Genomic DNA, 13226 nt, shown 5'->3' on the forward strand with positions numbered 1-13226 from the left:
GCTGGGGACGCGGAGGGGACTCTGGAGCGGGGCCGGGCCGCCCGCGCTGCGACCCCCCCCCCATCCCTCTCTCTGTCTGCTCGGGCTATGGTGGGCTCGGCGCCTCCGCAGTGGGGGTCTGTGCACCCCGGCGCCGGGAACCTGCACAGCCTCACCGCACTGGACAGCGGTACCCTACTTTCGTCGCCTCTTGGGTCTGTCCCCCACTTCCCGGCTCAGCAATTATTCTGTGTCCCAGGGGTGTAGTCTCGGTCCCAGGGGTGTAGTCTCGGTCCCAGGGTGGGGCGCTCCCTGTGTGGATGCTGGAGATCTCATGCGGGGCTTTTCATCCAGTTCTGTGTCGGGGTCTCCTGGGTTCCGTTTGGACTCGGCTTGAAACTAACAGGGTCTGGATGCCTGCGGAGGGTCACTGAGGCAGTAGCTTTCCTCGAAGGGTCTTGACTCTGCTTGAAAGCTGAAACTGTTGAAGTCGCTTCTTAAAAAAAAACAAAAACAAAACGAAGATTGGAGGAGAATCGTAGATTCAGATGAGTTTTCCCGTGTTCTTGCGCTGACGTAAAAAAAAAAAAAAAAGATGCTAATTCCCGAATCAGCCTTTCGAATTTCTGTGCTCAACCGAAGTCGCAGTTGTAAGAGTTCAGTCTGGACGTTGCACGAGTTGACTGCAAAGGGCTGGAGAATGGTATTCTTTTCTACCCCAGATTTGTTTACTTTCATACTTGGAACTGTCATTTCTTGAGCTTAGAAAAATATTTCTCAGTTTCTCATCAGAGGTTCTTTGTGTAGTCCAGCTGTTGTTGCAACGCGTCGGAGGTTCCTACAGCTGGGCAGAGGTGTGTTTGTTGATTTAAATGTATGAAGCGTTTAGCTCGAATAAACTTAGAATTTCCTAGAGAAGAAAATCTTGTAACTACTATTAGTAAACGGAGTTTAGGTTATAAACTACTCGTGAAAGGTTTGTGGCAAATAATGGGTATATTTTCCACTTTCATTGAGTTTTAAATTATAACCAGAAAGTTCATTTGTTGCAGACGACCTGTGTTGTCACAGTGTCAAGTATACGTAAGTCATTTTCCATCAAACCAGTGATGTTATCTGCTCTTCTCATATTATGCTTATGTTAGGATCTATACTTTTTTTGGTCTTGTCTGTCTGTCTGTCTGTCTTGTCATTCTCTCTACCACTGGAAAGGAAGGTGATATCATGAATAAGGGGGATAGTTTGAAGTGACAAGTTCCATGAACTGACTTATGCAAAGGAAGAATTATTTCATTTAAAAATTTTCTCACCAGGCAGTGGTGGTGTACACCTTTAATTCCAGCACTTGGGAGGCAGAAGCAGGTGAATCTCAGTGAGTTTGAGGCCAGCCTGGTCTACAGATTGAATTCCAGGACAGCCAGGACAGCCAGGACAGAGAAACCCTGTCTTTTAAAACCAAAATAAAAAAATGTCTCTGTGTAATGCCAGAGGTTCACATTGGGTGTCTTCTTCCTTTTTTTTCTTCCTTCTCCTCCTCATTGTTGTTAATACTATTAATTATTTGAGACAGGGTGTCTCTGAGCCTGGAGCTTGGAGTTTTGGGCTGGACTGTGTGGCCAGCGAGTCCCAGGGATCCTCCTGTGTTTGTTCATGTCCCCCTTTCTCCTTCCAAGAGCTACAGACATGCTATACAGGACCTGCTTTTATATGGGTGCTGTGAATCCCAATTCAGGTTTCATGCTTACTCTTTACCTGTGAGCCTTCTCCCCAGCTACCCAAATCAATGTTACTGATACTTAGCACTAAAGGTGTGTGTGTGTGTTAAGTTTATGGGGAAAATGTGAGTAAAGCTAAGATGTACAACTTTTAGGTTTGGATGGATTGGATGGAAAATGTGGCCTCCTATATACCTACCTTGAAATACTCACTTGTTCAGCGCCTAAGATTGGGATGTTGAAATTAGAGTCTGAAAAATGAGTCAAGTTAGATTTGGTTATGGATTTGTACTCTGGATATAATTATTTTGAAGGGAAAAATTATGGCAGTTATAAAAGCAAAAAAGAAATTGGTGAAAATCATATACTTTCAGGCATTGTAAATTTTATTGCTTAAGTCAAATGATATTGAGCATTTTCTCTGTGTCAGGCTCTTTTAGGGAACCATGTAGGGACAAATAAAGATTCATGTTTTGATAATTTTCCAAGGTGTGTTGAAATCATGAAGAATTGAATAGCAATACTAAGGAATACTAAACCTCCTTTGAATTGGGACTCAGTTTGGATGGAGGTGTTGACTGCTTCATGAAAAATACTGTGTCAGGCACTCTAAGTCACAAAGATTAAGGCTGGTCTTTAGAAATTTGAGTCTAGTGGGGATATAAGATATTTGTACAAGGTTCATAGTATAAATACATAATTGGCTGGACGTGATGACGTGCATGCAGAGGCAAAGGAAACAGGGACAAGAGGATGGTGAACTGGTAGCAAGAGGACCCTGTTCACAGCAAAGGAAGAGCCTCTGAAAACAAAGAAGAAATGTATGTAAATACTTAACCACGTGAGTGGGTTTATCTAAAGTTTGGGGTTGCACAAAAGGAAAATGTTTGTTTTAGCTTAAGTCGTCATGAAAAACTGTAGAAACATGGTAACACTCAAGGGTGGGTCAGTGCTATTATTTATTGGGCACTTAATTTTATTATTATTGTCACAACAACATAGAAGCTTCTTTCTGTTGAGACAGGGTCTTACTGTGTAGGCATCTCTCAGAATAGTCTAGATACCGAGTCTCAAATGTTCAGTGACCTCCCCTGGAGTTATGTGGCTAGTGTAACAGTCCCTCTTTGAAGTCAGATTGATCTTGTGGGGAAGTTGGTACTTCCAATAAACGTGTATTCTTTTTATTTATTTCATGTAATTTTTGGGACAGAGTCTCCTGCGTCTTGAGTAGGCCTAAGGTTCCTTTGCATATGACCTTGGTCTTCTGATCCGGAGTCTCCACTTCTGTGCTTGGGATTAGAGGCATGTTCCATGGTACCCTGCTTGTAACTAACTATTTTAAATTAGTTAGTGACTGGCTAAGAGAACTACAGTTTTGGAGATGAGAAGGCTCATGGTGTAGGGAAAAAGTTAGTCTACCAGACGACCTGGATGGTTTATTTTGGAATTAGAAGTGAAGTGTGGATTTAAGTTAAAGCTGGATTGTGGCTCTTGTTTAGATGCTGTATTTAGAAGTTCAGCATTTGGAAGAAAACAAGAAGTATGTACCTTGTGATAGTTTAGTGTGCAGAATGATTTATTATTGCAAACTATTAATGTGCATTCTGAGAGTGATGATAGTAGGATAAAGGCCAAGGGCCAGCAGGGCCTAGCTAGCACCCATCAGTAGGGAGGTAGGGGCCTGATAGGAAAGGTTTAGTGGAGTCAGAAATCGAAAGCTACACTTTCTAACTGGATCTTGTTGATGGTGGTTACTAGGGATGTGAGCAATGAGTTGCGTCATTAGGTTCCATTGTTCTAAGATGGGTAAAGCCTTATATTCATACTCCTGCCTAGCTCTCCAGAGAAGCTGTGGTTGCCAGCGTGTGCTTCCAGGCCTGGCATGCCATGTTTGAACATACTTACCTGCTGGGACTGCATGAAGGCTTTTGGAAATGGAGGTTTGTGGTACAAGAGAGAGGTTAGAGCTAGACATATACAAAACATAAATAGAGAGAAAACACAAATAGATTATTCAGACAGATCTATGTGTTGAATCTGTATAAGGAGGTTAAAGTGCCAAGGGAGTGTGTAGAGAGAAAACAAAACCAAGGCAACAGCAGCAAAACCAACCCTGTGTTTAAATGGCATCTGTTTAAAACAGAAAAACACTGAGTATATTTTATGCAGTGGGTAAGGAATTAGATAATCTGTGTAGTTTCCTTGAGCTATAAATTCAGATGGAGTAGAAAAAAATCTGTCATTAAAATCCAGTTGAGGGGTGTCTAGATGATTGAGCAGGGAAAGGTGCTTGCTGACAAGTCTGATGCCCCGAGTTCTGTTCCTGGCACCCACAGGGTAGAAGGAAAGAACAACTTTGAAGTTGTTCTTTGATTTCCACTTGCAGGCCATGGGCCATGGTACCCCTCTCTTCCTATCACACCTCCCCCACACACACACTAAATCTAATTTTAAAAAGTTCAAAAATCTTGTGACCTGTGGTGGAGCCCTTTAATCTCAACACTCTGGAAGGACGGAGGCAGGCAGATCTTTGTAAATTGCAGGGACTTTGTAAAGTCCCTGTCTCAAAAACAACAGTAACAGAAACCCAAAAAATAAATAAATAAAACATCCACTTGAGGCAGGCTGCGGGTATAGTTTAGGCTTAGGCCCTGGACTGTGGGTTAGACAAGCTCTATGCCTGTCTCTAACTCTAGCACTTGAAGGAGTTGTGGGGCCAGAAGGTCAAGGTCTCCTCAGCTACACTGGGAGTTGAAGTCAGCCCAGGCTACCTGAGACCTGGTCTCTAAAACAAACAAATACCCCTGCCCACACCCCAAACAAACAAATAACAACAAAATCAAGAAGTAGCAGAATATTGTGCTAGGATTGTTCTGTTTCCAGAGAGGTCAGGCGCTCAGACTCACTGGTTCAGAGTGTCAGCCTGGTCACCCTAGCGCCAAGTGGTTCTTTCCTTTAGGCTTGTCTGCTGGGTGACTTGTGAAGATTTGGAGGCTATTGATGTATTCCCCCCCCCCCCCCCGCTTTAATGTGTATGACTTATTTTTAATTCGATATTAAGAACGTCTGGTATTCAGAGACATTACTTGGGTTTCTCATGACAGTGACTGTTAACATTACCTTTTGTAAAAAATGGTATTCATATTTTTCCCCCTCTGGCTCTTTTATAATACCTTTCTTATTTTTGTGGTGTCTGATCAAGCCTTCCATCATAGACATCTATCACAGATAGGTGATGTACCACCAAACTACATTCCCTGCCCAGTAAAAGTACTCTTGATTAACATGACAGTTTTATTCAAATGCTCTGATTACCATAGAGGGATGAAAGAATAAGATACTCACATCTATCATATATGTGAAGATTATGTTTTACTTTGAATTTTTTTTCTTGTTTGTTTTGTTTTCCGAGAAGGTTTTCTCTGTGTAGCTTTGGAGCCTGTTTTGGAACTACTAGCTCTTTTTTTTTTCTTTAAAGAGTTATTTATTTATTATGTATTCAACATTCTGCCTCCATGTATGCCCACATGCCAGAAGAGGGCACCAGATCTCATTACAGATGGTTGTGAGCCACCATGTGGTTGCTGGGAATTGAACTCAGGACCTCTGGAAGAGCTGCCATTGCTCTTAACCACTGAGCCATCTCTCCAGCCCCTGGAACTAGCTCTTGTAGACCAGGCTGGCCTCAAATTCACAGAGATCCACCTGCCTCTACCTCCCAAGTGCTGGGATTGAAGGCGTGCGCCAACACAGCCCGGTACTTTGAAAAATTTTAAGAGCTCTAAATCTGTGGGGTTTCATGTCCTTTGCTTTTTAGATAGTTAAATAGGAAGAAATTGTATTTTAACCTGTAAAACACTGTAATAGTTTGCAGAATGAAGCTCAGGGCTGTAACATTTTAAAGGCAAGTTTGTTTTTAGTCAGAGATGCTGTAGAAGTATTTCTTAAGAAAAAATACCTTCCTTTTGCTTTTCAAGAGTGCTTTTTCCGCTGCATCTCAGGCACTAGGGGATGTCCATAGGGTCTGCAGTGGTGTGGTTGGAGGCAGGAGGCTTGTGTTTGTGCTTTGTCTGGGCTGCTTGGTTTAGTTTCAGTGAGCTTGGTATTAATGGGGCAAAGGTCAGGAGTTCCATTTAGCTTTAGTCTGAGTAATGGCCCATGCTGCGCCTCTCACTCCTACCAGCTGTCTAGGAAATGCTTTGGTTGTCATTGGTCCCAAAAGTGGCTGGATAAAAGTGGGAAAGTTTAGCTTGATGGTTGGGAATTGACTCTGAGATATACAAATCTGAGTTAAAATTCTTGACCTGTGACTTTGGGAGAGTCCCCAAACTTCCTCCAGGCTTCCATTTCTTGTTATTGGAGAGGTTAATCCTTGTTTTCAGCTTGTACTACAGCTGCTTTCTTCTGGGGACCTCGCAGGTTAGACCTACGGTTCTCAAATGCTGAAGTATGTTACAGTGTCATTCTCCTATGTCACTGTTATCACTTGCTGTGTGGAATAAGAATGTGGTCTGCTTTTTATAAGGCTAAATCTATTGAATTTAAAAGATAATCCTTTTTTTCCTATAACTATTATTTACCAATTTTGAAGGGAACACATTAGTTCTTTGATGAAATAGTAATGATTATATAGTTTGTTTTCTTTTCAGGTAGCTTCTCATGTATGTAGTATAGGCTGGTCTTGAACTCTGTACTGCCAAGATTGCCCTGAAACATGTGACCCTTCTGCTTCATTTCTCAATTGCTTACATCACAGGAGTGCGCCACCAGTCCCGGCAGGCGTGTGTGTGGGACAGTGCTACACTGGTCTCTCTACCCCTCTTAGAAGATTGTGGTTCTGTGAAATCTGGAAAACTTGGTAGTATTTGAGGTGTTGGAGAGGAGAATTCATCTTATGCATGTTCCAGTTAGATTCAGGGTTCATTCTGCCCTGACCCCTCCCTGTAGGAGCTCACGAGCCTCACTCTTCCCTCCAAATTGGTCCTTGCAGTGAACTTTGAGGAACAGTGCAGGCTGTTTTTAGGTGTTTCTTAGGGTCCCAGGAGAAAGTAGTGAACTGGTGGGATGGGGTGCTAAGTCTGTCAGCCAACAAGATAGAGAACTTGCCTTTGACATATGAAATAGCAGAAACTGGCTTTCCTTTCCCTGTACGCAGGAAAGTCAGAAACTAGAGCAAGGAAAGACTTATTTGCAATAGCAAGCAAACCTTGGACAAATAAGATACTAGTATTCAAAATGGCTTCTCGAGGAAGGGACAGTGAAGTGCTGTGCATAATGGGCGATGCAGGGCGAGCCACAGAAGTCCTGGGGTTCAGACCAATGATTAGCAAGAGTGTTTATGGAATGGCATCGCTTGACTAGATGCTTACTGAGTCCTTGTTCACTTGGGGTGGGGGAGAGGCGCAGGACCTTTAAGGGACAAGCCTATTCTAGGCTACTGAATCAAGGTGTAATATTAGAGCCAACCAGTGGTGGCGCACACCTTTAATCCCAGCACTCCGGAGACAGGCAGGTTGATCTCTGTGTTTGAAGCTAGTCTGGTCTACAGAGTGAGTTCTAGGCCAGCCAGCTACATAGAGAAACCCTCTCTCAACCTCTCCCCTTTCTCTGCAAAGAAAAAAAAAAGATATAACGTTTTAGCTTGGATAATCTTAAAAACTTGGGTGATTTGTAGAAATACTTGGATTTGTGTTGGGATACCTAAAACAAAATGTTGAGGTAAAGTTGGAGCAATCCAAGTGCCTTGGAAGTTTACTGCCTTAGATATTAAAGATGGTGTTGGCGTAGAATTTTCCTGTATATAATTGTTTCTGGCAAACAAAAAAAAATCATATGTAATTCATTTATTTTAATAATGCTGAGTTTTTTTTTCTACCAAGCATTCCTGATGGCAAATGAGTTGGATGAGTACCCTTAAAAAACCTAGGGAAACAGCCCAAAATATTCCTTTTATAAGTTGAAAAGTCTTTGATGTCTATGAAGCTGTATTTTTTAAATTTGCAGGGATTTTGCATTTTGTGTCTTTTTTTTAATATTTATTTATTTATTTATTTATTTATTTATTTATTTATTTTTTTTGGTTTTTCGAGACAGGGTTTCTCTGTGGCTTTGGAGCCTGTCTAGCTCTGTAGACCAGGCTGGTCTCGAACTCACAGAGATCCGCCTGCCTCTGCCTCCCGAGTGCTGGGATTAAAGGCGTGCGCCACCACCGCCCGGCTTACCAGGCTGGTCTTGAACTCACAGAGATCCGCCTGCCTCTGCCTCCCGAGTGCTGGGATTAAAGGCGTGCGCCACCACCGCCCGGCAATATTTATTTATTATGTATACAATATTCTGTCTGCATGTATGCCAGAAGAAGGCACCAGGCCTCACTACAGATGGTTGTGAGCCACCATGTGGTTGCCGGGAATTGAACTCAGGACCTTCAGAAGAGCAGGCAATGAATGCTCTTAACCTCTGAGCCATCTCTCCAGCCCGCATTTTGTGTCTTCTATATATGTAAACTGTGTAAAGTACTTTCAGCTAAAATTGATGTTCCTAGGAGTGACAGTTCATCTTGTGAGAACTGCCTTTTTTCCTCTTTTCCTCTGTGTCCCGTGTCCTCCCCTCCTGTCCCCCCCTACTCTGTGTGTGTGTGTGTGTGTGTGTGTGTGTGTGTAGTACTGGGAATTGAACCTTGGGCATGCATGTGTCTGGAAAGTGTTTTACTGCCTGACCTCTGTCCTTAGTAGCCATTTGCCTCAGCCTCCAAATGTTGGGTCATAAGTATCTTTCACTACTTATCCTGGGATCAGTTTCTGTTTCAGAAAAAGGAAGAGAACATGCTGGGCACGGTGGCACACGCCTTTAATCCTAGCACTCAGGAGGCAGAGGCTGGCAGGTCTCTGTGAATTTGAGGCCAGCCTGCTCTGCAGAGTTTGTTCCAGGACAGCCAGGAAGGACTCTGTTACACAGAGAAATTCTGAGAGAGAGAGAAAGAGAGAGAGAGAGAAAGAGAGAGAGAGAGAGAGAGCGCTCTGTAGGGATTGAACCCAGGTTTTTGTACAGTGCAAGCAATGCAAGATCTCAATGATTTTTAAAAATTAAATAATTACTATTATTTGTGAATATATAAGTAACACACACACACACCACACACCAGAGGACGGCTCCTTCCACAGTGGGTCACAAGGACTGAACATACACACACATACACACCAGAGGACAGCTCCTTCCACAGTGGGTCACAGGACTAAATTGAGGTTGTCAGGTTTTACCTCTGAAGTCCTTTTACCCACTGTGCCTCAGAATATTTATTTATTTTTCCCAGATAGGGTTTCTTTGTGAAGCTTTGGAGCCTGTCCTGGAACTTGGTCTGTAGACCAGGCTGTCCTCGAACTCACAGAGTGCCACCTGCCTCTGCCTCCTGAGTGCTGAGATTAAAGGTATTTGCCACCACTGCCCGACTTATACTTTTTTAAGATTTATTTGTCTGTTTATTTTATGCACATTGGTTTTGCCTGTATGTTTGTTTGTCTGTGTGAGAGCATCAGATTCTCTAACTGGAATTATAGACAGTTGTGAGCCGCCATGAGATTGCTGGGAGTTGAACTCGGGTCCCCTGGAAGAGCATCCAGTTCCCTTAACCACTGAGCCATCTCTCCAGCCCCTACTCAGAACATTTTCTCAGTTGAGGGTCTGTTGATATTTTATATTTTTGTTTTTGCTTTCAAATCTTGCTAGGTAGCTCATACTTGCTTTGAATTCATGATCGCCTTGCTCTCCCTCTTGAGTTCTTACTCTGTGTGTGTGTGTGTTTAGGTTGTAGAGTGGACTCTCTCCTACTACTCTGTATCCTAGCCCTGCTGGCCAGAAACTTACGGCAGTTCTTCTGCCTCAGCCTCTCAGTGCTGTTATTATGGGCATGAGAGCCACCATGTCTGACTTTCATCATTTTATTTTAGTCTTGTGGCAGTTTTGCCTATTTTATAGTCTTGGAAATTAAGACTCAGAGACAAAGGTAGCAGTAGAATTCAAACCCCAGTACATGTGAGACTTTTTATTGGCTACAGTTGCTTTTGAAATTGCTGTTAATGTTTATATTACTTGTACAGTTAATATACACATTACATATCCATGATGGCTGGCTGAAAATAGATTACTGAAAAGGTAGTAATTCCAGTGTAATTATATATTATAATATCTATTTATATGTGAATGTAGATATAATGCATATATCTATAATAGACATAATTGTATATAATTGTTGAGAACTTAAGGCTCATATGGAGGGAGTTTCTGCTATTTTGTGTAACTTCAACTCTTCATAGAGATTTTATGTAGCAAAGAAAATCTAAAAGCATCAAGTGATGGAGGTCAGCAGGCGGATTTTCTGGTATCTGTTCAGTTCTTTTTCTAATTGTTAAACAAGCCCTTAGGATTTCCAAAGTTAGGGATAGAGAGTTAGCTTGGCTGTTAAAAGCACTTGCTGCTCTTGCAGAGGACCAGGTTTGATCCCTAGCACCTACATGGTGACTCACAACTGTCTGTAATTTCAGTCCAGGGGACCCAGTGCCCTCTTCTGAATTCCGTGGGTACCAGGTGCTTTAGGTATGCAAGCAAACACTCATATACATAAAAACAAATCTAAAAGATTCGGCTAATCAGAGGAGTTGACTGAATTACACTGATACCATGTTGCTGTTGGGTGTGTGCTGGCTAGTATTTTCCTTTGGGCCATGAACCAGTAGAAGCTGGCTGTTCTCCAGACTCACCTTTTTCTGTTTCGGGATTTCTCTCTCCCACTGCAGCCTTTTGGAGTCTCTAGGAGCATGGGCCTGTGCCACCTCTGCCTCTTATTCTGAGTCAGTTCTGGAAGGGCTTGGCAATGAGAAGTTAGACCATGAATCAATCTACTGACTGATGTAGTAAGTAGTTCTTGGGAGGGCACTAGGTATCAAGAGCCATGCTAGTCATCAGATGTAAAATAACGAATGAAAATAGAATTTTTTCTTTTCTTTTTCCTTTTTTTCTTTTCCCTGTCCTCCCTCTTTCCACTCATCCCTCTCCCTCCCCATTACTTACCCATTCACTCACTCATTCACTCATTCACTCACTCATCCATTCATTCATTTATTTATTTATCTATCTATTTAATTGAGGCAGGGTTTCTTTTGTTCACCCTGGCTGGCCTAGAATTCACCCTGTAGACCATGCTGGTTAAAACTCACAAAAATCCTCCTGCTTCTCCCAAATGCTAGATCAAATGTGTGTGCCACCATGCCACCAACCCTAACCCTAACCCTAACCTTAATTTTTAAGGTAGGGTATAACTCGGTAAACCATGTTGGCCTGAAATTCACTACGTGGCCCAAGCTGGCCTCAAACCATGACAGTGCTTCTCTTGAGGTGTGCATACCCACTAAACTTGTTGACATGAAATCCTAAAAGTTTTGTGGAGTGTGATGGTTGATCTCTATTGTCAGCTATCTAGAATTAGGTTTATCTGTGGGGAATTGTTTTGATTAGGTCAATTAAAGTTGGAAAACCTGCCCATGGTGTGTGACATGGTAACCCAACCTAGGATCCTGGACTGTGTGAGGAGAACGTGAGCTGAGCAATAGCCCTTGTTCTGTACTTCTTAACAGTGGTTACCAGTTGTCTCAGGCTTGGCTGTGGCTTCCCCACCTCCTGGGACCATAATCTTGAGCTCTGATACAAAATCATCGCTTTCTCCTTTAAGTTGTTTTGGGCAGAGTATTTTATCACTACAATAGAGAATGGAATATCCTGTAAAAACTAGAAAAAAAGCCAGGTGGTGGTGGCATATGCCTTTAATCCCAGCACTAAGAAGGCAGAGACAGAATCTGTGAGTTCAAGGCTAACCTGGTCTACAGAGCAATGGCTGTTACACTGAGAAACTCTGTCTCAAAAACAAAAACTAGAAAAAAAACAAAAGAAGCCAAAAACCAAAACACAGCCATGCCTTCAGGAGTGGAGGAGAGAGAATGTTATTCCAGTTCAGGTAAAGTGAATTTTGATGTAGGGTAATAATAGATGAAAATAGATAAAGAAGATTCTGGAAATTTAGACAGTAGAAAAAATATTACTATTCTGAATAAAAGAATTATTTCGGAGGTTTTCTTCTTTGGTTCTGGGGTTAAAGCCTTGGCCACCCCCATGACAGGTAGAAGGTGTGCCACTAAACCAGACTTCCCAGGCTTGGAGATGGTTTGCTTTTTCCTTTTTAAACAGTGATTTTATGTTATTTATAACCCAACTTTTTTTTTTTTAAAGATTGATTTATGTATATATTTGGGCATTTTTGTCTATATATACATTTGCGTACCAGAAGAGGGTACTGGGTCACAGGGCGCTACAGTTATAGACAGTTGTGAGCCAGCATGTGATTGCTGGGAATTGATCTCAGGAGTTTTGGAGGAACCCTCAATGCTCTTCATCAACACTGAGACATCTCTCCAGCCCATAACTCCAATTTCATAAATTATCATTTTGAGCAAAACTTCGATCACATAACTGTATGCAGATTTTTTTTTTTTTTTTGAGACAGGGTTTCTCTGTGGTTTTGGAGCCTGTCCTGGAACTAGCTCTTGTAGACCAGGCTGGTCTCGAACTCACAGAGATCCGCCTGCCTCTGCCTCCCAAGTGCTGGGATTAAAGGCGTGCGCCATCACCACCCGGCCCTGTATGCAGATTTTGAAAAAAATTGGTAACAGTGAAGGGTTTCTGAATGTGCAGGACCTGAAATTAATTCAGAATCAAGCAGATAACGAATCTGAGGTGTTTGTTAGTGCTTGTCCACAGTGCAGCGCTCACTCTGCACACACAACACACTCACTTTACATTGTGTAGCCATTGTGCCCGTGAGTGGTCCCGAAACCACCTTGGCTCAGATTTCGAGGCTTTACCACCTCTACAGAGTTTCTGCTCTTAGAGAAACACAGTGGGTTGATTACAGAAAACAGGGACGTTTAACATTTCCCTATCTCAGAAGACAGAGACTTTTAACTTTTCCCTACCTTCATTCCTCAGGATGTGTTAAATTAGAAAAGCTTTGGGTTGTATTGTGTTAGAATGCCTATATTTAAAAAGCTTTTGCTGGAGTTGTTGACTTAAGCATCACTTTAAAAAAAAGTTAAGTGGGGCTAGAGAGATGGCTGGGTGGTTAAGAATACTTGGTGCTCTTGCAAAGACCTGGGTTCAGTTTGTAGCACACAGATGGCAGTTAACAACCATTTATAACTCTAATCCCAGGGGATCCGATGCTCTCTTCTGGCCTCCAAGAGTAGCAGGCACATACATGGTACACATATATACAGACAAAACATGTATACACATAAATGAAAATAAATAAATCCTTTAAAAACAGTTAAATGAGCTGGGTGGTGGTGCACACCTTTAATCCCAGCATTCAAGAAGCAGAGGCAGGAGGATCTCTGTGAGTTCAAGGCTAGTCTGTCTGGTCTACAGAGCTAGTTCCAAGACAGCAAGGGCTGTTACACAGAGAAATACTGTCTTGAGAACCCCCCCCCC

The 13226-nt window shown here is 42.4% G+C and overlaps 1 protein-coding gene across 5 annotated transcripts in view; it reads left to right on the forward strand.

Moving 5' to 3' along the window:
- The window catches only part of Frs2 (fibroblast growth factor receptor substrate 2), a 79700-nt gene that overhangs the window by 349 nt on the left and 66125 nt on the right, over positions 1–13226 (forward strand). The window lies entirely within an intron of this gene.

The sequence above is a fragment of the Microtus ochrogaster genome, chromosome 24 (genome assembly GCF_000317375.1).
Source record: "Microtus ochrogaster isolate Prairie Vole_2 chromosome 24, MicOch1.0, whole genome shotgun sequence".
Taxonomy (NCBI): Eukaryota; Metazoa; Chordata; class Mammalia; order Rodentia; family Cricetidae; genus Microtus; species Microtus ochrogaster.